Source organism: Grus americana, chromosome Z, assembly GCF_028858705.1.
Source record: "Grus americana isolate bGruAme1 chromosome Z, bGruAme1.mat, whole genome shotgun sequence".
Taxonomy (NCBI): Eukaryota; Metazoa; Chordata; class Aves; order Gruiformes; family Gruidae; genus Grus; species Grus americana.
This window is the reverse complement of record NC_072891.1, coordinates 85,315,940-85,339,749: the sequence shown is the minus strand read 5'-3', so window position 1 is coordinate 85,339,749 and position 23,810 is coordinate 85,315,940. Positions and strand designations below refer to the sequence as shown.

At 40.0% G+C, this 23,810-nt stretch overlaps 1 long non-coding RNA gene across 1 annotated transcript in view; it reads left to right on the top strand.

The window, feature by feature from the left end:
• Positions 1-942: 942 nt before the first annotated feature.
• Positions 943-23,810, top strand: part of LOC129199417 (uncharacterized) — a 37,624-nt gene continuing 14,756 nt past the window's right edge. Inside the window, exons 1-2 of the long non-coding RNA XR_008574659.1 lie at positions 943-1,076; positions 14,772-14,819. This is a non-coding gene — a long non-coding RNA (uncharacterized LOC129199417). The remainder of the gene's footprint in view (positions 1,077-14,771; positions 14,820-23,810) is intronic.

Below are 23,810 nucleotides of genomic sequence, written 5' to 3'. Positions count from 1 at the left end.
TCTAAAGCAGTACTTGTCAGCTACACGAGAATTATCTGCTCTGCTGGATCTGTACGTAATGGCAGGGGTATTCAAAAGATTAATTTGCAATCGTGGTCTTCACAGAAGAGCACAGCTCTCTGATGCTGTAGCAGCATTTTCCTCTCTGGCACACATGTCCCATTAGGAAGTACTCTGCAGTAGATTATGTTCTCCAGGATAGTTGAGATTTGTGGGTAATTATGAGAAAAATAAAGATAACGTGCTTGTAAACCTTGTAAATAATAGTTACAGTACTAATGCTGTTATTCACAGACATGCTGCCATTGGAAAGTGATGGACCTTGTGAAATTAAAACACTAGTGACATTTTTAACATACTTTTCACAAAACCGTTATGATCTGAGTGCACGGATGGGATTGAAGTGCTCCACAAGTCACACTCCTGGCTCTGGCACACATGCTGGCTGTGCTCCTGAGGTGGCTTGTAGCACTTCACTCCGCATGAGGGAGATGCTTGAGAATCACCTGCTGCTACCAATGCCGGAGAAGCTTCTCCAGAGCTTATTCCGTGAGACCCTTAGTGTAGCTGGGCTTCCAGGCCATGCCATCAGGCATTTTAAACTGTGTCTGCTTGTGGATAGGGCCTTAAGTGATGTGCCTTTGTGAGGTGGGGATAAGGGTGATAGTTATTTAGCATTTGCAAGGGACTTTGAAGACATAGGGGCTGGTGGGAGTCTACACACCACTGCAAGCCGAGAACAAACTGTCTAACACTTATTTCCTCACATCTTGTAATGTGCCCTATCGACAGTCGTTGCTATGAAAGGAGTTCCACCTTGTGGAAAAAAGTAACTGAAAAAAAAAGAGGGACAATAGAGATGTTTAGCGTATAAACATTGAACTTATGATCAACAACTTCTTCACTGAACAACAAACCTCTGTTTTGCTTTTCAAGCAGAGCAACCGAGACCGTGATTCACCGATTTTTACACAGATCCCAAGACCAGCATGCCTTAGGACTGACAAAGAGGAGCAGTCTGCAGCCTCCAGCATTGCCCACCTGCCCAGCCTGCAGTATCAATAGCAGACACAAAGGTAAATCTACTCCCGGGTGTCAGAACGCAGTTCTTCCAACTGAACGTCAAACTGTGTTTAGGTCTTGGTATTCCCAGCTAGGTGACAACACAGATCAGTTAACTCCTTTGAACACAAAGTCCAACTAAAAACATAAATGAAATCAGAAAAGGGAATTGGAATTCAGAAAAACTCAACAATGCTGAGTAAATACTCAGCTAAAGCAAATTCTCTTGGAATTTGTAGAGTTATGCTTGTGAGGGAGATGTTTTAGAAACAACTTTGGGTCATCCAAAACACTGGTTGATAGCCACTGCCAGAGACTTGTTACCTTGCTTGATGTGGCAGTGTTTTGATATGGTTTGAGAAGTTCCTTTCACTTTTGGTGTATGTTCTCAGTGAAATTGCTATCATGGCCAATGACATCAGCAGCAAAGAACAAGGTGATAGGACGTGTATCACTGAGAAACCGTTGTTCCAACAGAACGTAGGCCATAACGTTCAGCAATAAGCATTGAAGTATTACAAATAGTTACAGTGGAACTCTACATGCCAAATAAATGAAACAAGTATGTCTTATTTCCTGATGAAGTGCAATATATTCAGGCAAAGCTAACTGCAGAGGCTCCAGTGTGAGTGGAAAATGCTCAGATTAAAAACCATGTTGGTGGCACCCAAATTGCATCAAAACAATAATATAAAAATGGAAAATCAGGTCTATATTTCACTGCTAGAGTCTCATATCTGATTTTGAAGCTTTGGTTGTCTCTACTGCCTTGAAACCTGCTGAATTGTGGGATTTTACCTGATTTCATCCTTTTAAATTTTTGGCAGTCTAGACTCCCGCTACCCCTGGTAAAGAGGGCAGGAATTTCCAGGAGCCAGGTCAGCCCATCAGGTGTGTAAGACAGGCAGGCGTGGGGGTCACTGAAGACACCAAGGTGATCCTGGAGTGAAGTGCCTCCAAGGCTGATGTTGCTGCAGATGGCTTCTGGTGTGCAATCCAAAAATGCTGAATTAGCAGCCTTTGTTTCAGACCCGGCGCCTCAAAATGGGTTCAAAACAGCTGACAGAAGCATCTATTCACTTGGTAGCAAACCAACCTTATGAATGTACGTTGTATATTCTTTTTTTTCTTTGTTTCCCAATGAGCTGAGAAGGCAATCACTGTTTTCTGTTAAAATACTTTGGGAAGAGGAGATAGAAAGCGATAGTGCCTGCCCCCTCGTCTTGTAATGCAATAGCCTTATTGTCAGAGCAGTCACAGAGGAAGAGGGACACGTGGGTCCCATTTCCCCTTCTGCCTCAGGCAGCTCAAACCCATATTTCCCACCCTTTAGGGAAACGGCTGTGGTCAAGGGGAGGATTCAAGATTCTCCAGGCTAGCAAGCGAAGATGAAAGGGAGCATGGCTCCAGGGCTCAGGGCCTCCTTTCGGTTCCAGTCTCTGCTCCCAGGATTGTTTCCGTCTTTAATATTTAAAGAGTGTTTCATGTGAACACACAGTCCTGGTACTGGGATGGCACAGTGGTATGGTTTCACCACCTTTTGTTGACCTGCATGACATGGACCATGCCTTGTAAAAAGGTATAAAATGGACGTATTTTCATATGAATTGAAATTGAAGAGATTGGAACTATTCAATTGACAAAAAAGAGTAAGAAGGAATATATTAGCACTATTTGAGATAATCAATCATACCGAGAAGGTAAAACAGGTTCTGTTTATCCAGTCAAGAAACAAAGTTTAATGAAGCAGAAAGGGGGAAAAATGGAATCCAAGGAAGCCTTCCCCCCCGCCCCGTTTCTTTCTTTTTTAAACAAAAGCTGTAATTAACCTGTGTAACTTATCGCTACTAGGTATAACTTAGGCCAAGAGATTAGTAGGATTCAAAAAGGATTAGACATCTATATGCATAATGAAAATATCCATCAGCTACAGTGGGTAGAATATGATCTTGAACCCTTTTATAGAATTGCTTGCTTCTTAATACCAAGTAGATTGTGTGTACCAACTTCTGTCCAGTCAAAGACCTTTTGAAGCACCTTTCTTTTTATCCAGGATCTATGTGCCTCATCCCTACAGAAAAAATAATTAAAAAAATACACTCCTCTACATTACTGCTGTTCCAGGGAAGCAGCTGTTATATTGGTTACATGGAATAGTGATTTTACAAACTTATATGGTACTTATGTACTTCTTAAATCGGCATTTTTACACTGCAAGTAGAATTCAGCCCTGGTAAATAAAAAGAAGGAGAAGCACAATTCGACCACCCAGCTAGGAACGAAATGTTGGAGCCGTTTCCATAAGAGGCAATCCACAACAGAGAGAGTCTGATTTCCCACTGTAAGTGTACTCTTACTTGCAATAGGGGTGCGCTGACACAAATGGTCTTTACAGAATAGTCGTATGCCGATAACACAGTGAGAGAAAAGGATGGCTACCAAATTCTCTATGTGTGGATTTTGTGCAGGGTGAGGTTAAACCTTTCTTTTTCCACCCAGTGAGTTATAGGTGCACACTGATGCTTGGAAAATCAGAGAGCATTCCTGAAAATCAGGGCTGGGTCCTTCTTACTTTCCTTGGACTCAGTTATTAAGAAATAAATAAGGACAGGTAGATTTTAAAATAACTGTCAAGGTTTTATAACTGGTTTTAGTCTCTGGGAGGCCACAGAAGTTAAGGGAAGACTAACCCTTAGGTCACATTAAGTCAATAGTTATTTACTGTCTGTGGTAATGGGTCTCAAATGCAGAATCAGAATTGCATTTGAATTTACATAGTCTTTTCTCCTCTGATCTCTTTTTGCTGATCCCTCTGGCCACCTATTCCTTCCCATTCCTGAGGAAGACTGTGGCCCTAGGAGTGAGAAAACCACCTGGTTTTCTGGTTTGTGCTGACTACATTGTTTTGCTGCTGTGAAAGCGCAGAAGGGTCTCGCCTTGCTCCCAGGGCCACTATCTCACCTTCTCAAATTCAGAGAAACAATCCCACCATCTTTATATCCACCAGAATGTGTTAAGCATCGACTGGGCTCCTGAGTGTCCTTGTGCCCTCAGGTACCGCCGAAGTTTTTGCAGTCCAAAGATGTTCAATGTCTTAAGTGATCAGGACTAGAGAAAGTATTTCCTGGGTAAAGCTTTTTCTACCCATACACACTTACCAGCTAAATTTAGTTGTGAGTGATATTTAATAATTCCAGAGTCCCTTTGCTCTTGGTTTACAATTTGTCAGCATTACTTTATTACTGTTTGCAAAAGTAACAAAAGGTGTTGCAACGGGGATTCATTTGAGCAAATTAAACCTGCAGTGGGATTTCAAATGCAGGCATTTATCCTCTGGGATTAGACATCAGCAGCCTGTGGAATTATTTCTGACATTTCATCCATCATACACTCAGAATAACTAAACAAATCGGTGCTGCTCTCTCCCTGCTCAAAGAACAACTTTCACAGAGCCTTCCCATGGAAATATCCCAACCTATTAGTGTCAGGAAGTTGTGCTTGGAAAGTTAAGAGAAAAAAAGAAAAATCTTCCACAAGTGAAAGGCAGAGATGTTATCGCACGTCAGTAGTGTCCATTGGGAGGTCTGCTTGTAAACAGCTCTTTGGCTGGTGTAAATCGGAATGACATAACTGGTGTAGGTAAATTGATTTTATTCAGTCCAGGAATTTTCACCATAGGAGTGACTAGATCTGTAACTGCAAGAATCTGGATTTACTCTTCCTAAAGTAAGCTGCCAAACCAGTACTAGATGAAATGGGAGGAGGTCTGGACTCTGCAAAGACCGCTTCTTTTCCTCTTCTTTTTTGAAAAAGTAAATTTTAGAACACACTAGTTTTCGACATAGCCTCTTGCACCCTGCGTTTTTCAGCCTTTTCTTGAAATGCCAAGCACATACTTCGGTGGCCAAAGTGTTTGTTTCAACCAGCTCGTTCCTGGCTAAAATGACCAAAAAACATTAGCTGTAATATTTAAGTACCATAGCATCAGTGAACAAAAACTCTGGAATAGCTAATTATTAGAGGATAATACCCTTTTAATCTATATTTAAAAAAAAAAAAAAAAGTTGTCTAATAGACCTCAAATTGGTTTCCCATTCTGGAGAGACCTCCAAGGATATATTGCCATTACAGGAGGTTTCCCCCCACCTTTTAATAACTATTATAATGTGCTTTGAAGTAATGTGGTCTCACACTGAAATCTACAATCAGACACCTAAACTAACAGAAAAGGTAAAACCACCACAAGGGAGAATTTAGAAACGGAAGTGCATAATCAGATAAACGAGAAGAAAGTTTTGAAAAGGATTGCAGAAGAGTAACAGGAGATACTGCTGGCGTGTTTCTTACTTCATTGTTGTTTTCCTTCAGTAAAAGTTCTATCAGCTGGGGAGAGTTGCTCACTTCTTTGAAGCTGGCTCTTGTTTCTCTGAAATCAGATTCCTTATTCCCAGGGCTCCACTCCGTGATGCCAGCACAAACATACATCAGCAGCTGCACAGCACTTTAAAGAGTTAGCAAGGAGCTATCAAGCAATTACTTATTCCATTTTAGATCTCTGTCCATTATTTTCACTGAGCAAGTTTGAAGTTGGGGGAATTAAAATCAGAGAAAGCAAATAAACATTTTAGAGGTCTGAGCATTCTCACCTAAGGAGTGAAGCTCACCTACCGTTAGCTAAAGAGATGAGACCCATAGGTGAGAAGTGCTGACAGGAGGAGTAATCCCTTTCCTATGGATAAAGCCTTAAAATGTGTTTAGGTCTTCACTCTGTCGAATACCTTGAGTTTCGGTGTGTGGAGCTGATGTCAGCCTTACTTCTGTTGGGGGCAGGTGCAGTTCTGACTGCTTCTGCTCTTGGACAGCACAGTGTGTGGGTGGCTTTACCTATGGCAGAGTCCCCTTACGGTTAGCAGGGACATGCTGTGGATGAGCTGGGTAGAATGAAGTCAATGAAGAAACTAAGCTTAACGTTCTCAGATTACTCCCAAAATTAATTTTGTTGTTGTTATTACCAAATCTAGATTTGTGCTGTTTTCTGATGCGTGTGTACGTGTCTCTGTATATGTGAAATACAAGCTACTGGAGACAGAGATTGAGTTTTCAAGTACATGATGAATAAAAACATTAACAAGCTTCTCATAAAATCAGCAATAGTGGAACCATGAACAGCCTTTGCTTAAGAGTTGTCTGCGTGACCGGGGGTTGTTAATAACACTTGCAGTGTCCCTCGCTTGAGACTAACAAAGCCAAATGCCATCCCAGCAAAAAGGCAGCAACCTCTCAAATGGTCCCATGCAAACTTATGAGAAAAGATGAGTTTTGCTGTTTGCCCTCAAGTTGTCTACTGGCCTGCAAGGCATTTATTAATTTTGTCAATGGAAGTGCTACGCTGATTAATCTGAGGAAAAGATAAAAACCACACAGATATCATTGACCACAATGAGGAAGTCAGAAAGTTTCAGGCCGTAACTTCCTGATGCTTCATAGTTTTTCTAAATTTTTAGTTGCCAACAACCCATCCTTCCCTGCATTTTCCTAGGCCAAAAAAAATAAAAAAAAAAGAAAAATCCATTTTTTGCCTGGACAGAGTGAGGGAGAGCTTCTCATAATACAGTTAGATATGCCTTGTTGCTGTGAATGTAGGACTCAGATATTTTGACAGGGCACTTTTGACAGTTTTCCACAGTTGCCCCCCAAAGCAAAACTGTAGGAGAAAGGACCTTTCCCCTCTGCTTCCCTCCTTTCACCCCAAAGCAGTGAAATTTACTTCTGGATGAGCACCCAGGGCGAATCTTCCTGCTTGCATCCCAGCGGCAGGGGTGGCCAATATTCCTGTGAGAAATATCACTTAAAATCTGGCATTGATTTGCAGCCTGGCTCTTCATCTATCCTCCTTTATTAACCTATGTGTAGTGCATGCAACTGATTAAATGTCTCCAGTGCCAGAATTTCCCTCACCGACCAGAGTAATTTGGTAGTTTTGCTGTGGGACTAAGAGGTGCAAGCTGGTCCATGAAGAATTCTGGTAGCCAAGTCTGTGGTCACCTTTCTGGGTGGCTTTTCCATCTTTGTCCCAGACCAGTTTAGTTTCTCTGAGAGCATATTTTTATGAGCTGGGACAGAAAGTGAGGGGGAACGAAGCAGGGCGGGATGGCTTGGGAATACAGCCAGGCTTTGCATAAACCAGTAGTTCAGTCATTCACCCAAAACGTCAGAGGATCAGTCCTAATCCCCGAGTCAGTTATAAAACATCGTCAACATGGCAGACAGTGCTGTGCGTTTTTGGAGACACGGGGTTGGATGTCAGCTTCAGGGAGACATGTACAGATCTGAGTTGCAGCAGAGCAGAGACAGGCATCAACTCAGGGCTAAGGATTTCCCCAGACGCTGTAAAATTAGGTTGCTTTATATATTTTTTATCCCCCTAGACATTTTCAAAAATCTGGTTCTGCTTCTAAAACATTCCCGGGTAAAGAAAGATGGAGGGTATCTATAAGTCAGTAATTTGTAGCAGATAGCTTTTTTAATGAATGATGGATTTTCTTTTTTCTGTCCAGAAAGAGTGAAATTATTTTTTCAACCTTGATGCTGGGAGTGGAGAATATAATTTATGTGTGGCCCCTATGTGCTGGCATCAGCTTTGTTGGTTTGTGCAAACAGACATGAATGGTTTGGGATAAACAGGTCTTGAACAACAGACTATGTGAAACTTGGTCACTTTGGTTTCCAAAGTGGTCATGAAGATGCTGAGAGAATAAAGCACAGGTTGTCCTTAGTCCACTCTCCCATACTGATCAAATAGTTAGGATGTGAACCCATATGCCAGATTTAATCTCTCTTTCTTGCACACGGGTGGAAGTCCAAAGACAATCTGTGCTCCATAATGACCCTCGTTCCCTCCATCCCCTTCATGAAGCAAAACAGAATGAGGAAAGTTAAATCATCCCTTGTCTTATATTCCCCAAACTGCCCTCTATTTCTAAGCTTTTTGCAAATGAAACCTTTGAAAAAACCTGCACCAATTCAAAATAGCAATGAGAAAAGGCAAGGCGCCTACAATACATTGTGATAGTCCTGCCCTGCTGGAGAAATCTCTTTCAGACAAAGAGGTGTTGGTTGGGTACCCAACCTGAAATCAAGACACCGACTCTACTGTTCTGCTCTTTGTTTCCTGCCCTTTTATATCCGTGGAGGGAAATAAATACTTCTAGATGAGAGGAACTAAATTTTAGACAGTTAAAGGTGGGTGAGTTGAGTCCCACACATTTTTTACAGTTAGATATTTCTATGAGCAGTATAAAACAAAGTCCCTGTCAAATAAAGATAAGTTTTATAACATTTTATGGTAGTACCTACGCATCTCCCAAAAGACATGAAAAAGTTTCAAAAGGTTGTGATATCATTTCATGTGTGACAGTAGCTGAGAGAGACAGCACAAGGCCCTAGGCTGCAGGGAACAGCTTGATCCTGTATTCCTGAAAATCCTTAGAAATTCTGCCAAAGGAGTGGACTAGGTGTACTAAGAATGCTAAGGAGAGATACTAGGTGGGGGTCTGTATACTAAGATTAGGCTAAGGAGAGATACTAGACTTGCTGGGATCCTTTCTAGCTTCTTTTAGGTTCCTGGCTTGTGATCAAAGGTTAATAAATGTATTGCAGTAATGGTCAAACTGTGTTGTGCCATACGTACATGTGTTCCGCGAGAAAACCTGACTTTAACTGTTTCTACACATCAAGGTTATACAACACTGGAAAAGTCAGTAATGCCAAATCCAGGTGAAATTATGGCCCTGTTGGTGCCAAATGCCAACTTTGCTTTGACACGAGTGGGTGAAGCTTTCCAAGTAAAATTTGCAAATTTCTTCCTTTGGACATGGTGCCCTTTGTCTCAAGCACCTAAGGTCACAAATGCCTCAAACTGATATGGCCACAAAGGCATATAAAGAGGTACGTGCTCAACAATTGTGGCTAAAACTATGATTTCCTTATGAGAAAATTTAGGCCTGACTAGAAAGTCTGTTGTGTGACAAGATCACAAAGACCAATCTATCACTCCAACAGCCAATGCCACACAGGTAATTTGGAGTAAAATGCTCATGTCTGATCTGTCCTGGGGATCACCTGGTGGTCTGCAGTCACTCTTGGCATCTGTTGACATCAACAAGGATGACAGGAAAGTGTGTGTCAAGGTGACCCTAACTTCTGCTTTGATTAATTGACTTCATAATTTGTGACTTTGGAGGGGGAAAAAAGGGAATATATCATTAACCTCTTTTGAAAGAACTGTACCTCAATCAAGTATAATTATTTTTCTAGATTAAGCCATTACAACCTCTTCTTATACTAACAAATATTATCTTAGCTCAAATCTGGTATCAGTAAAAAGGTACTTAATGTTTTGACCTAAAATAAATTGTGCTAGGGCTTGTTTGTGTGCGGTGCATTCTGGAAAGGGCTGTGCCTCCTCTGTCAGAATAACTTACAACAAAAGCCACACATTACAAAGGACTGAGTTCCTGAGGATCAGGGCTTTGTAAGGCTGGCTTTACTGTAAATTACCACTGATAAGTCATTGAATATTTAGAAAGAGTCCTGAACAATTCACAAATATCCAGCTATTTTTTAAATTTATCTTTTTTTTTTTTAAAAAAAAACCAACCCAGCAAACAAAAACACAGCAGCAAAATTTTAAGATGTATAACCCTGAGCTATGTGAAGTGTCAAAAACCATTTAAATACATGCCAAGAACTGAGTGGTCTTGCTTTATTCTTATCTGGGGATCATTTTACCCAATCAGAACTTTAATGTTCCTTTCTTATTCTGGGTGTAAGACCACGCTATTCACACTGGTTTCCAAGTATGACAGATTCCAGCCCAATCTGATACTGCAGTGACTGTTCATTTCCCACTGGTGATCACCCCCTCATCTTATGGCTGCAAAGAGAAACACAGAGAAGGATCACAAGACTCTCTATAATAATAATGTACACTTCACATGCATCCATATTCTAGCACTGAAGCTAAAACATTATGCTCTGCTTCCTTACTTTGCCATTTTGTTTTGTGCAAATCTTAAAAATTAATTGGAGATCAGTATTATTTATTCAGCTTGTTTCCTTTATTTTCTTTTGTATCTTGCCAAGATAATTTGTGCAGATCACCCCATGCTAAATAGCAGGTACATAAAATAAATAGAGATATTTGTAGACAACACGTTGGCAAAGGATTGAAAATGTTATTCTTTAAAAACCCTGAGTACTTTCTTCATCATGTACAATTTGGATTGTACTAATGCAATTGCTCATACATGTACTTTGCAAATAGGCTCTTAGGACATTTTCATTTGCTAGGCTATAGCTCTGCCGTACAACTCTGTCTGCCGCTTTTTCACTACTCTTTAAAAGATTTTGGCTCTAGCCCTGGTTGCAATGCATGAGTTTAATTAAAATCTGCAGATGTTTTCCATAGACTATATAGAGTGGGATTTACGTTTCGTCAATGAATGTACATTGCCTCTTGCTTGAATATATGCACGTACACTTCAAATACTTGGGCAATAAATAGATCCTTTCTCAAGAAACAAGAACAAAACACACAAGCACGTACCCCGTATGGTGGTGAGAAACAAGACTTCGACACGAGGGCTATCCCCGATCTGGGAGCTGTGACTTGTGTGGTATATGCAGAGATAAGGAGGAAGCTATAATATAAACACAGAGAAAAGATGTGGTTTTCATTCCAGTTTAATTTGCCAGAGCATGATCTTTTGCCCATGTGCTGAAAACAGGGACGTGTCCTCTCTCACCCTGCAATCCAGCTCTGAAGGATTGGCAGCTGCCCGCAGAGCAGGCACACCTTGTGCTCAGTCCCCGGCAGGTGATGGTTTAATCACGGCCGTGGTGATGAAAGGGCTGGGAGGTCTCACCTTTCACGCACCAACCTAAACAAACACAACATAACATCTCTGCTGCAACCCAAGCCGCTTCCTGCTTCGGCATTCCTGACACACACTCGGCTTGCTGCACGCTCTCAAACATAACTCGTCTACACGCTCCTGTGTCGTTTTACATCGCTGAGCTTGGCCTTTCAGAAACCGCAGGATAATGCTTCCCTGTCATCCCAGCAAACTGCAATTTCATGTTTACCGAAAAAACAGGAAAAGGAATGAAATGAATTTCAAAAACACTCTTAATTATTGATACGTATAAAAATTGTCCTCTTGTGTTCTGAAAACTGGTGTAAAATGTCACAGCTAGAGAGTTTCTTTCCAGTAAGTTATTCTCAGCAAATTTGGTCTGCTCGTTGCACGCATACACATATAGATATCTCAGATCTGTCTTTATATATGCTTTCTTTTCATGAAAAGCATTCTGACTGCTTAACAGGCATGTGGGATCCTGCATAAATTATGCTGATTCTATATGATTCAAACTATAAAATATAAAATTACATTGCATTTTCAATAAGCGTATACACAAACCATGTGGAACGTGAAAGGTCAGACTGGAACTTCCTCATTCTCATTTGTGAATATTTCCTTTTCATCCAACAGCCCCATCGATCTCAACCGGGCTGAGTAAGAGGTCTCACGTAAGACCATCAGCTGGCCTTGTTTTAAGACCACTTTAGGGTTCCAGTCTTGCAAGCTAATCCGTGCATAGACAGACACATACCTAACCGATGTCAGTGGGCTGCTTTTTTGGCTTGGGAAGGCATTTCATGGATCAAAGCCATCACAGTTAACTCAACTACCCAAACAAGAACATGACGAAGCTCCACTGCAACATTTAATCTCATGTTTTTGAGATTACATTAACTTTTACCTTCATAGATATGTGGTATTTCTCCACCAAAAAAGTATAATATTCTTCCAGTATTCCCACAGCTTCAAGAAGACAGGCAAAACATCACAAAAAGGTTAGAGAACAAGAAGTATTTAGCATGTCTGAGGAAGACTACACCAGCAGAATGGCAATGGCCACAGAAAAGGTGATCCTTTCAGGACACCCATTCCTCCCCTTGAATTCTTGCATTCTTGTTTTCCTTTGTCTTTGCTGTCTTACACTGAGGTTTCCAAACTTGCCTGCGTATGTGCTATCACAGGAGTTAGTTAGTTATTTCAGAAATAATGAATTTCTATGAATGCTGCTCAGTTCACACGAAGATGGATGTGATCTCAAAAAACAGCTATACTTTGGTGCTGGAGATAAAATTTCTAGCTTTAGATTTGGAGATATTGGTACTTAGAGGCCAATTGCAGATTGCTCTTGTATTGCACAGGATCTGCTCTCGCAGTATGGTGGGTGCTGAGCCAACACCCTTTGAAGTCCGTGGAAACTGTCCCACCGACTTCCAAACCAGCCTGAGTTGTGCTTGAAACACAAGCCTATTTTTTCTGTCTCATCACCAGCGTGGTTTCCCTTCTGGCTATCATGGGTGTAGAAGCCAAATCAGCCACCCAAAAAATTTAACACACAATTAGACAGAGGTGCAGTTTCTGTGACAGCAGAACAAAGGTACCTACACATTGTAGAGCGCTTTACAGTGCCAGTCTGCTTTCACTGCTATCCATTTTAATGTTACCTGCGATCAGAAGTACGAGTACTCTCTACAGGGTACTTTTCATATACTTCTACTGGACTCTGCCTGGCACGTTCACTGATCCCTGCAGCACTTCAGCATGTTCTCTTTTTACAGACATACCAGACATCTCACTCCTTTAATATATGGCATACAGGTAGATGGATGCACCTCTGTGAACCCCATTGCATCAGTGTGCATGGGTATGGCAGTCAGGCATGCAGTACAAGTGGAAAGACTGGGACTTGACATGAATAAAAGTGTCCTGTCCTATTTTAGGTGAGATGATCTTTAGTGACTTTCTCTGACCATTATTTTCTAAAGTGTGAACACCAGTGTAAGCTTTGTTGGTTACTAACTGTTACGCACACTATCATGAAGTCCCGTACATACCTACAGCTTCAGTTTTTAAATATAGCTTCCCTGAGTGGAAGCAAAAATGGTGGACGACCTAGAAGAAAAACTGCTTTGGGGCTTCAGAGCCTCTTGGCTCATAAACTAACACCGGCGTGTTGCGTCTACAACAGGTTTTCTGGGTTAGAGCAGGACTGGAAGGTCTCAGAATCGATCCATGCGGAATTGAATGCTTTCTGCATCTTCTTGGCTCATGAAAAGTCACATTACTGCCCACAATGGTGCAAAGGTTTGAATAAACCATCATTTCAGGTAGCACGAATCCAATCCATGGCCTGATTTTGTTACCCACCAGGAGCTGCAGAACATTTCAAAGGGCATCCCACTGGGATTGCTCCTTGCTGGATTTACCAGGAGCTCTTCTGATCCTTCGAACACACTGCAGAAGGTAATCAAGACAGGTACACACTCCCCTACCTGTTACCACTTCTGTTCGTTTTCCATTCAGCAGCTGTGACACCCGTGCATGCGTTCAGCACAGTCTTTCCTGGCTCTGAACTCAATGTGATCTGAATACAGCCATCAAAATCTGGATCAAGGCACAGTTCGAATTAGATTTCTCTGTCATAGTGGAAGGAAAGATTCTTTGAAAGTTGCTCCATGCTACATTTCAACTATCTACAGCTAGTTGTTTTGGATGAAAGTTTTGCTGTAGTTAGAAAAAAAAGTATAGCTTCCTACTTAACTTCTTGCTCTCACTTAAAAAAGACACCTTGGAGCAATGGTGAAGGCCACAAAGATTATATAAAATATAAAGGCTTGAAAGTAAAGATTAGAAAAATATGAATACTTGAATACAGGACCTTAAAATGGAAACTGGTACACCTTCTTCACCATGGTTATTTTCTGCACTAATCTACCTGTCTGTATGAAACAGGGGGAGACAGACACATTACCAATTTTAAGTCATTTTCGCTGTCAATGAAGGGGATGACTTTAACAAAATAATTATATGCATGATATTAACAATAATGCCAGAAAAATTAATGCCACCAAGTACAAAAGAATGTGTGAAACAAATAGAGGTCAGGGTCAGGAACACTGAAATGTGAATATTCAATTAACAATAATAGAAAAGATGTGGGGCATGGTATGTAAATGAAGGCTGCCTGGGGCCAAATGTTCTCAATAGCGAAGCCAACAAGATATTAAGAACACCCCACATGACTTTGTTTTTCAGCTCATGAGCAAATCCATGTTGAGAATATGTTTATCTCTTCTAACAGCAAAAACAAACACATTCCAAAATGTATGTATTAAGAGGACGTACAACTTGCACAGCATTCACGGCTAGGAAAATGTGACTACATACGTAAGTGTTGTGAAAGGGGAGGGGGGAAGAAGGAAGAGTGGTAAGAAGGACAGATGCTTTAGGAGAAAAAACTTTCTAACCAGAGGTTTTTACATGGACCACAACATCCCATGTCCCACATGCTGATTTCTTGAGCAGACCTGTTGCCAAGATAAATTTTTTCTTGGACTCTAGAATTTATAGGATGTGCTTGGCTTGCTTCAAGAACACAGCAGTTCCTTCCCCACGCAAACAGCTCTATCTAGCTAGGCTGGATATAAACAGAAAGACTGCTTCACTAATTATTTATACAAAGACAAAGATAGCTGTATTCTGGAAGGTTCATAGGAAATGGATGTTGTTTTCTTTTTTTTTTTTTTTTTTTTTTTTTTTGGTGTGTCTTATTGTGTTTTTGACTTTCAGGTCTGTCAGACTCCACTGAAAAGCATCTAGACCTTCATCCACAGCAAGGTAATTCACGAGTTTACTACTCTGATTCATGCAGTGATTTTTTTTCTTTTTCTCTCGAGAGTGTTGATACTGCTTATATAATAGTAAAGTACTTCTATAAAGCAGGATCCTTACACAGACAAGGAGTTTCTGTTCCTGCCTGTGTGAGCAAGGAGTACTCCAGAGCTACCAGCACCGACCTCACTGTAAAAGTTTGCATTATGAGAAAAAGATTCTTACACGTCCTGGAAAGGCACTACACTGACACACCCCAGCAAACAGTGGCTTTTTCAAATCAGTATGACTACTTTTACGAGTCAAGTGAAACTCATTCATAAGTGTTTTCAGTTTCAAGACACCTGTTTTTTAAATTATGCTCCATCTTTTCCACTTTCTCGCCACTTTTTGACCAAGGAGTTGAAATACTGAGACATGCTTAGGAAGGGGAGTAAGAGGAAAATAATTTTCTGAGTGCTTCACATACCATTATCCTTGTCCTCTCACTTGTGCATGAAATGCAGCTGAAATATGGAATATATGAAGTAAGTTCCTAGCAGTTTACAGCAAAGCCACGGTGAAAGGAGGTGAGAGAAGAAAGAATAATGCAGCCAGTGGAAAAACAAGCAGCATTTCAGACAGATAGAATAGTGTTGAGCTGCAGTCACCCAGGTCCATAAGCTGAACCTTGCAAGTAGTTTTACTCTATTTTAAGCACATTTTAAGGGCCTGTGGGATTGGGTCTCAGTTTAGGCTTCAGGATTAGCATTCCTCTTGTGCAAAGTACCATGGAATTTTAATGAATACAAGTAGTCAGAATTTCTGCTGTCTCCCAGAGATTTGTTTATTTACTAATTTAGAGACATGTTTAACATCTTACTTCAGTGGTGCATCTGTACCAGCACCATACTGAGGCAATGGTTAAAAATATGATGCTGAGAAAAGAGTAGCATCTGTGAAGTCATGTATGCTCCTAGGCACACATATAAATGATCTTTGAAAATCCTGTCCCCAACTTAGATAATGAGATATTAAAAGATTACAATGGCTACAAAGATATGACATCAAAGAGTCCAGTCCAGTTTGCTGTGGGAACTTTCTGCATTTAAAAAAAAAAAAAAGAAAAAATAAGATACAATTTGAGTTTCTGTCATAAATGTGTGACTATTTTTCCTTTGGACAAGGATGTCTCCTGGACCTGATAAGCTTAGCACCTGGTTTGGTCAAATAGAGTTTTTATATTGAAATAACGCATCAGACCCTTTATCCCAGGTCTTCAAAAGGAGTTGGCTCTTTAACTCCATCTGGCAGAACCAGCCACTTTTCAAGGTTCGTATCTCAGCTACTCCTTTTTCTTTATTTCAGGTTTTCTCAATTCTTTTCCCCTTTGAAATCTTCCTTTAGAATCACAGGGACCCACCTCGCATGAGCGAGGGATAAGAAACTTTCTGAAGCCCTTGGTCTCATAAAGACTAGCCAAAAACCTTCATCCACACTGAGAATCAAGATGCTCAGCCCACGTATCTTGCCAGGTCCAAAACTTTGTGTAGGTGGTCTATGTGGTTTTAAGAGGGCTAATCAAGAAATTTGTTTTTATCTTTAAGATGAGGCATTTTAAGCTGTGTAGCAGGTGCTTTGGGACAAAGTTTTAAACCTTTTGTTGAGATTTGCTTTTGCAAAAATTAAGTAGCTGTCTATATGAAATCTGGTCACACAGTCCTGAAAATCTGGCCGTGTTCTTTCTGTTAAACAGAACCAGACAATAATACACGACGTGGCCATTTTTATTTCAATAGTATGAAATATTTTGGATATTCATTGCTTCTTAAAATTAATATAAATTTCAACAAATACCAGGAAAGCCAACAACCTCAAACAAAAGTAAAAAATAACACCTCATCACAACTCCCAAATCCTCCTAGAGCATATTATATGGTTTCTGAAGCTCAGCTGCACTCTCAACAACCCTCTGGTTCAGTTTCCGGAGCTACAAAAATCTATTCTCTGTCACTTAATTTGTCTCATAATGTCACAGGTAAATGATTATTTGCTGAATTTTCATCTTCTTGGAAAAAAGATACATGTTTTTGTTATGATTTAAAAGAGTCACTTGAAAAAAATAATAATTATAGACTGCTGGAGCCACGCCAAGCTTTGGTAAAATCTGGCTAGATAATATATTCTCTTTATGATAAATTCAGCAGACTGAATATTCATAGCTGAAGTAGTGTTCCATGAAATACAAAATTTATAATAGAAGTGAGGTTGTGTTCTTAACAGCCTGTATGAGGCAGTTTTTTTAAAAGCAGCTATCTAATTACCTTTTAAGTCAATTACTCCACTTGTTCCTCCGGTGACTCTACTCTCCCCAAAATGTATCAGCTGAGTTTTTCATTATTATTTCCCAAACAAGAAAATAAAAAATATGAAAAATTAACAGCAAAGTTCACATGAGCAGTTGTTGATCTTCTGCACAGTTCACCATACATTCAAGATAGTGATCTCATTGGCATGGGACCTGATATTTTTAATGGAGCTTTTTTAGTTAGTAAAGTCAGTAGCAGTAGAGCCTTGGAATTGGTAGCAAAAAGTCAACTGCACATTTGAATACTTAATTTTGTGGCTATAAACAGCCACGTCACATTTCCAGCAACAACAATGGGATGGTTTTCAGCACTGCTCTACCAAGCAGGGATGTTTTCTATTTTCTTCTTGTATATACAATTAAAAACATTCCCGCCAGAGAACTCTGCCCTGCATTCAGTTCTGAAACAGAGCATGAGAGATGTCTCTCAAAAGTCAAAATCCTGCCTTTCCCTTGGCCAAATAATGAAAGAACAGCCCAACAGTGCACTGTTGCTTCTAAGGCTTCTATTAAAAGTTTGAATTCACTTACTGATTGTCAATAGTTGCCCCAGCGTGCAATTAATAAGGAGATCTCCGGTCATGAGAAAAGTCTTTTTTTTCTTCTGTGTGGAAAGGTGAGCTTACCTTTTATCAGGCAAGAGATAAGGAATTGCACGCATGGAGTATAGGCAGGTTCTTGTCTTGCGCTAGGGGACATCCACCAGTGCCTGCATTCTTGTTGAGTAATAATGAGATACCATAACCAAACAGTAGAAGATGCATGTCAGATGGTTCTCCAATAACATTAGAAAAAAAGCAGCTGATGTATGGGATATTGAAGGCAGATTAAGTTGTTAATGTATATTAGTATATTCTTAATTTCCTTTTAATTGAAAAAGACATATTGACTTTAATTAGAACCATTTCACAGGAACTGTCAATTAGCACATGTCAAACTAGTTAATTCAGAACAGAATTCTTTTAATTAGGGTCTGCTTTCCTTTAACTGTGGGGCCAATGAAATCAGCCTTTCCTTATCAAGATTTTAAATGTCTCTAAGACATACAATACAAATGTAGTCTCTTATCTATTATTAGAAGCCCATATGGATAACATTAAAATGATGATGCTGGCATTGTTCATGCAGCACAAATCAGAGTTTCCTTTATGACTGTTTAAAAAAAAAAAAAAGAAAAAGATGGCTTTGAAGAAAGACTATTTTAAATACACAGATTTATCCTACTTTAAAGAGACTACAAAATTTATGACACGCATGTTCACATTTAAAGTATTATTTAATACATCTGCTCAAATAAATGGGCCTATTCAAACGTTTTGTGTGTTCTATCAGCCAAAGACACATAAAACATTTTCAAAGCATGCAGTAACGTTCTTCCCTTAAATGAACTGTAATCAAAAGGAGAAAACAGACTCGATGATTTTTTTTGGGACAATATAAACCCAGCATTGTTAACTTTCATTGCATGTGAAGATTTAACACTGATTGCTAATCCAGTGGCTGCGAACACTAGTGAGCTAATGCCATCTCAGTTATCAAACAGCATATAATCCCGGCCTTGACTTTCACATACATTTTCTGAATATGTGTGAGTTTGCTGATGGTTCTTGACTCATGGCTGACATAGTGTTGTCTAGCCTTTCCCTGTGGTTTCTGGGAGCTGGGATGTGCAACACCTGTGATGCTGGTCACATCCCTTCAGGAGCAGGAACAGCTGAGAAAAAAATATAACAAAAAATACAAAAGGAATGTTTGTAAAATCTAGACTTAGTTTTATCATATGTGGTATAGCCACTGTTTTACTGACCTATATCAACAGAGGATTACAGAGATTAGTAAAAGGAATACTTAATAACTGAACTGTGGATTCCAAAGAGGATTATCTGGTAAGATATTTCATGTATCCTGATGCTTTGTTGAACATATTAAGGACCTGATTATGGGCCTGTGTAACTCAACAATAAAAGAAGCATCCTTTCCCCAAATGGAGTACCACTGGGATGCACTAAAATTTAATGTATCCTGGAAGTAGACTTCGCCTAGGATCCTAACCACACCATTTTTTTCCCCCCAGGGCAACTCTTTGGTATGTGTTGGATAGTAGAGTTGTAAGAGTGCTGTGTGCCAAAAAGTGTGTTAAGGTTTCCATAAAACTTAGAAAAGTGGATGAACTTTAACTAGAGGATCTGCAAAATTGAAAAATTGTGTCCTGGGAGGTCTTCAGCTCAAGCAAGAGGCTCTGTAGACACATCACTTCACTGCCTACTGTCCAGTATGAAGTGTACCCCAACTATAACTAACAGCTGTAGTGCTACTTTTAAATGTGATTGTAAATAAGTAACATAAGACCCTGATATATATTCATTAATCCTATTGTGGCTCATATTAAATCTCTGCTTATCAGTTTAAATGCTTACCATAATTTAGAACTCTTTAAGCAGATCTAAGTCACTTGGGCACTGAATTGCATAATCCAACTTCTTTTATAACACAGCAGAAACAATGCTTTGGATTTTGATCATATTGCTCAACCGGCAATATATTGTTTGTTTCAAAATGGCAATTAGCAATAACTCTTCTTTTAAAATCATCCCCACATTGGCTGTGCATAGGAAGTATGGGTAGGTTCGCCACCAGGGTTATAAAACTTCAGGTGACTGCCTTCATGCTCACATCTTATGCATATGTTGAACTTCAAACTACAGAAATATTTGAACACTTTAAACTACGGAAGATTTTCAGATTACAGTGAAATTTTCAGTCCTTGCAGTATCCCACTCAGGTGGGTAACAATTTATTTAATCTGTACCTTATGGCTGGGACAACTGAAAAACAGTGGTATGGAGGCAAAGAAACTTACCCAAGCCCCAAAGCGAGTCAGTTAGAAATGGAATTAAAGGCAGAAGATCCCAATGCCCAGAAATTGCATGATCCTCCCTGCAAATACACTAACGCACCTCTCAGTGCAGCCCACTGTGTGCCGGGCCCTTGAAGCAGTGCAAAGCATTTTTTTTCCCTAATTAATACTAAGGCGATTCATTGCTTAGCAGCAGCACTAATATTTACACACTTATGGATCTCATGATTAAGTAGCAAGCTTTGACTTCAATTAAACCTGACAGTTTCTGATAGCAAAAAGTCATTACAGAACTTCAAAAGCACTTGAACTGCAGCAAGATCTTTACAATTATCTATATAATATCTTTCAGCCTCTATTGGCTCCTTGATCTTCTGCAGCAGGCCCAACTTCTCTGTCGACTTTGGTCTATGAGAAGTTGAACCTTAACGCATGCTATTTAAAAAAAAAGAAAAAAGAAAATGCTGCAATATACAATGGATTTCACCCGGTCTGACATTCTTTTTGGGATAAGAGCTTAATAAAAATTGCCCATGTGAATCATGTACTGTTCATGTATTGTTCATGAATCAAACCAACAGCCATTTAAAGATGACTAGTATTAGGGAAACGTAATAGCTTTTTAACAGATTATTTAAATGACTGTAGCTCTGATTTCTAGTCATTTTATCCAAACAGCTATGGCAGAACTATCGCTGAAAAGGGAGTAACTTTCTGATTAAACTCTTTTGTTGTTGGATTTAAGAAATATTTTAGAAGAGAGAATTTCTCAATTATGCATTCATCTTTCAGAGCCCAGGCACGGAGGGTGTAACAATTTGATCAAACCAAGCTGAAAGCACTAATGGTTTGGAGGATTCATTCTGTTCTTACAATCACGGTGAAGAAAGCCTTTAAATACATTCGGAACAGAACAGACAGTTTGTTCAGACTGACCAGTGCGTAAATCACTTCCTCGGTAGTTTCTGCTCTCTGCAGCTTGGCTTGCCTGGTACTTTTGTAGCGTGATGTGACAGCGACCAAGCAGTGCATTTGTGCATTTTTGTGGCCAGATTATCAACCCATCAGATTCCTTGATTTTTTGCTTTGTTGGCCGTATGCATCACAATGTAATTGAAACCAGCAGATACCCTCATCTGCTTGTGTGCTGCGGGCTCCTTGGCCTGATGTTGCCAGTGGCTGAGCTCTCCATCCCTTCCTCCCTTTCCAAGGAGGGTTTTTGATCATCACAGTTGTGCTCATGTTAAACCATTACAGCAGGCAGTTTACAGCACCCAAAGACGGAGCTCCCTCCCATTAAACTGGGAGAGTTCCTCACTTGAGTCATCCAGACTGATGCCTTTCATTTATTGTTGTTTTGAAGCATAGCCCAGATTTTCTCAAAAACCATGGTCTTTTGGACAACTCTTTGTTCCCCTGGCTATTATCGATAAAAACTGTGCATCTTCATGTTAATGATGAAAACTACTTAGTGGAAAAATAATGCCAAGGCATCTAATACATGCCTAATTATTTGCAATGTGGTTTAGTAGCTGCAAACAAGGACAGTCTGCCCTGGTGTCTCGAAGAAGGGACCTGTGGACCATCAGCAATTCACTGATCAGAGATGAGGAGCTGCTGCTTTTGCTCCCGCACAGTCTGCAGGCTTATTCCTCCAGGTCACATCGCCTCGCGCTACAGCAGTGTTAACTACTCCGTTATTAAACAATTCTCCAAGCATAACTAAAGCATTTGGGTTGTTAACATACATAATAAGTTATATTTAAGAAGGTTTCAAATCAGCACATTGTATTTTGCAGCAAAGTCATAAAAATATGCTAACATGATAACATCTAATGAGGGAAATGTTGCATGCAGATGTCTGTTTGCCTATTATCCCATAAAATGACTGTATATTTTTATTTATATGAGTAACGTTAGACACAAACATGTTACCAAAAAAGCATTCATTTAGGAAATGTATAAACACAATGAGTCTAATATAAGAAACTGTTTTAAAACACATTTTTTAGTGTTTATAAAATGAAGAGAAATTAAAGAAAAAAATTGTTCTGAAGTACATTTTTTTTCTCCCTCATGATGAGAAAGAAATATAGGTTCTCAGCTGGCATATTATTTGTGATGTGGCAGCGAAGTGAAATTTGTGCCTCGCGTCATGTATCCTTTACATGATGCAAAAGAGTATAATTTTATTTTTGTTTTATTTGAAGGCTCTGTCTGGGCACATTGGCCACCAATTTCATTTTTATTGCAGTGCATGGATAGCAAAGTCACATATCCTTACGTTAATGCAAAGGGCATAAGAAAGGAAAGGGAAAGTATAATTTTTGTTGTTGCTCTTGTCATTTGAAATTTCCATAGTGTCTGTGCACATTGGGTACCATTTCATTTTTATTGCGCTGCACTGATAGCAATGTCACATATCATTAAGTTAACACCAAGTTAGAAAAAAAAAGGAAAACAGATATTTTTCCCCCTGCTATTACCATTTTTTGAAATTTTTTGTACTGTGTGACTATAATTTCTGTGGGATGGTGGAAGTACTGAAATATCTAATATCCAATGTAAAAAAGGTATACCAGTTTATGTTTTTTGTATTGCTCCATGTGAGAGTGGACAGAAAATGTAATGATACTTACATTTGTTATTGGTGGGATAAAGGTTTTTTCAATATCTAGAAACAGTTAACGTGGAAACGTCTGTCTTTGAGGAAAATTGGGATAATACCAGAGTTTAATTTCCCCAAATCAGTATATTTTATTAAAGCACTTATCTCATGCATCCTAAAATATCTTCTGTGTCCACCTCATTGTCTTTTAACCCCTAAGTAGAGAACATGACCCTCACTTTGGGGTGCGGAGGGTTAGTTGGAGTTGTGGTGGACCCAGCCCTCACCACTGACATGTAAATAACCACCACCGGGATGGGCATGGTGCTCATCCGCGTGGGGAACACCAGGCAGCTCTGTGGCTGCTCTGTTTTACGTGCCAGGTCATTGTACAGGTCAGCACTAATAGCAGGCAGGAGTACAGTCCTTGGGCTCCTATGGTGAATCTATTGCCAACAATTGTCTCAGTTTTGGAGAGCAAAAGAGGCCAACTTGTTTTATTTTATTTAATCTATTATTAACTATTCGTATATCATGCCCGACACTGCCTCTTTATTCTTGACCTTTGAAGCAACTCTGTTGTGGTCCTGTAAGTCAGTGTCCACTTTTTAGGAGCCACTCTTGGACAGACAGATATAGGGATGTCAACAAGAGACAGCAAGCTCCAGTATGGTCCTTGGTCTACAGTTGTGATAAGTCTACTAGTTCGAGATAGACCCCATGCATTGCTGCTTGGACCCTGCTCTCCAGGCAGAATATCCCAAGATGGGCAACAAAGCTAGTCAAAGAGCTGGAAGGCATGTCCTATGAGGAGCACCTGAGCACACTGAGTTTGTCTAGCTTGGAGACAAGGAGGCTGAGGTGCGACTCCATTGCTCTCTGCAGCTTCCTGAGGAGGGGAAGTGGAGAGGAAGGTGCTGAGCTCTTCTGCCTGGGATCCAGCAACAGGACATGTGGGAATGGTTCAAAGCTGTGCCAGGGGAGGTTTAGACTTGACATTAGGAAGCATTTGTTTACTGAGAGGGTGGTCAAACACCGGAACTAGAGAGGTGGTCAGTGTTTAAGAGGCATTTGGACTGTGCCCTTAATAATATGCTTTAGCTTCTGGTCAGGCTGTTGGATTAGATGGTCATTGTAGGTCCCTTTCAACTGAAATTCTATCCTGTCCTGTCCTGTCCTATCCTA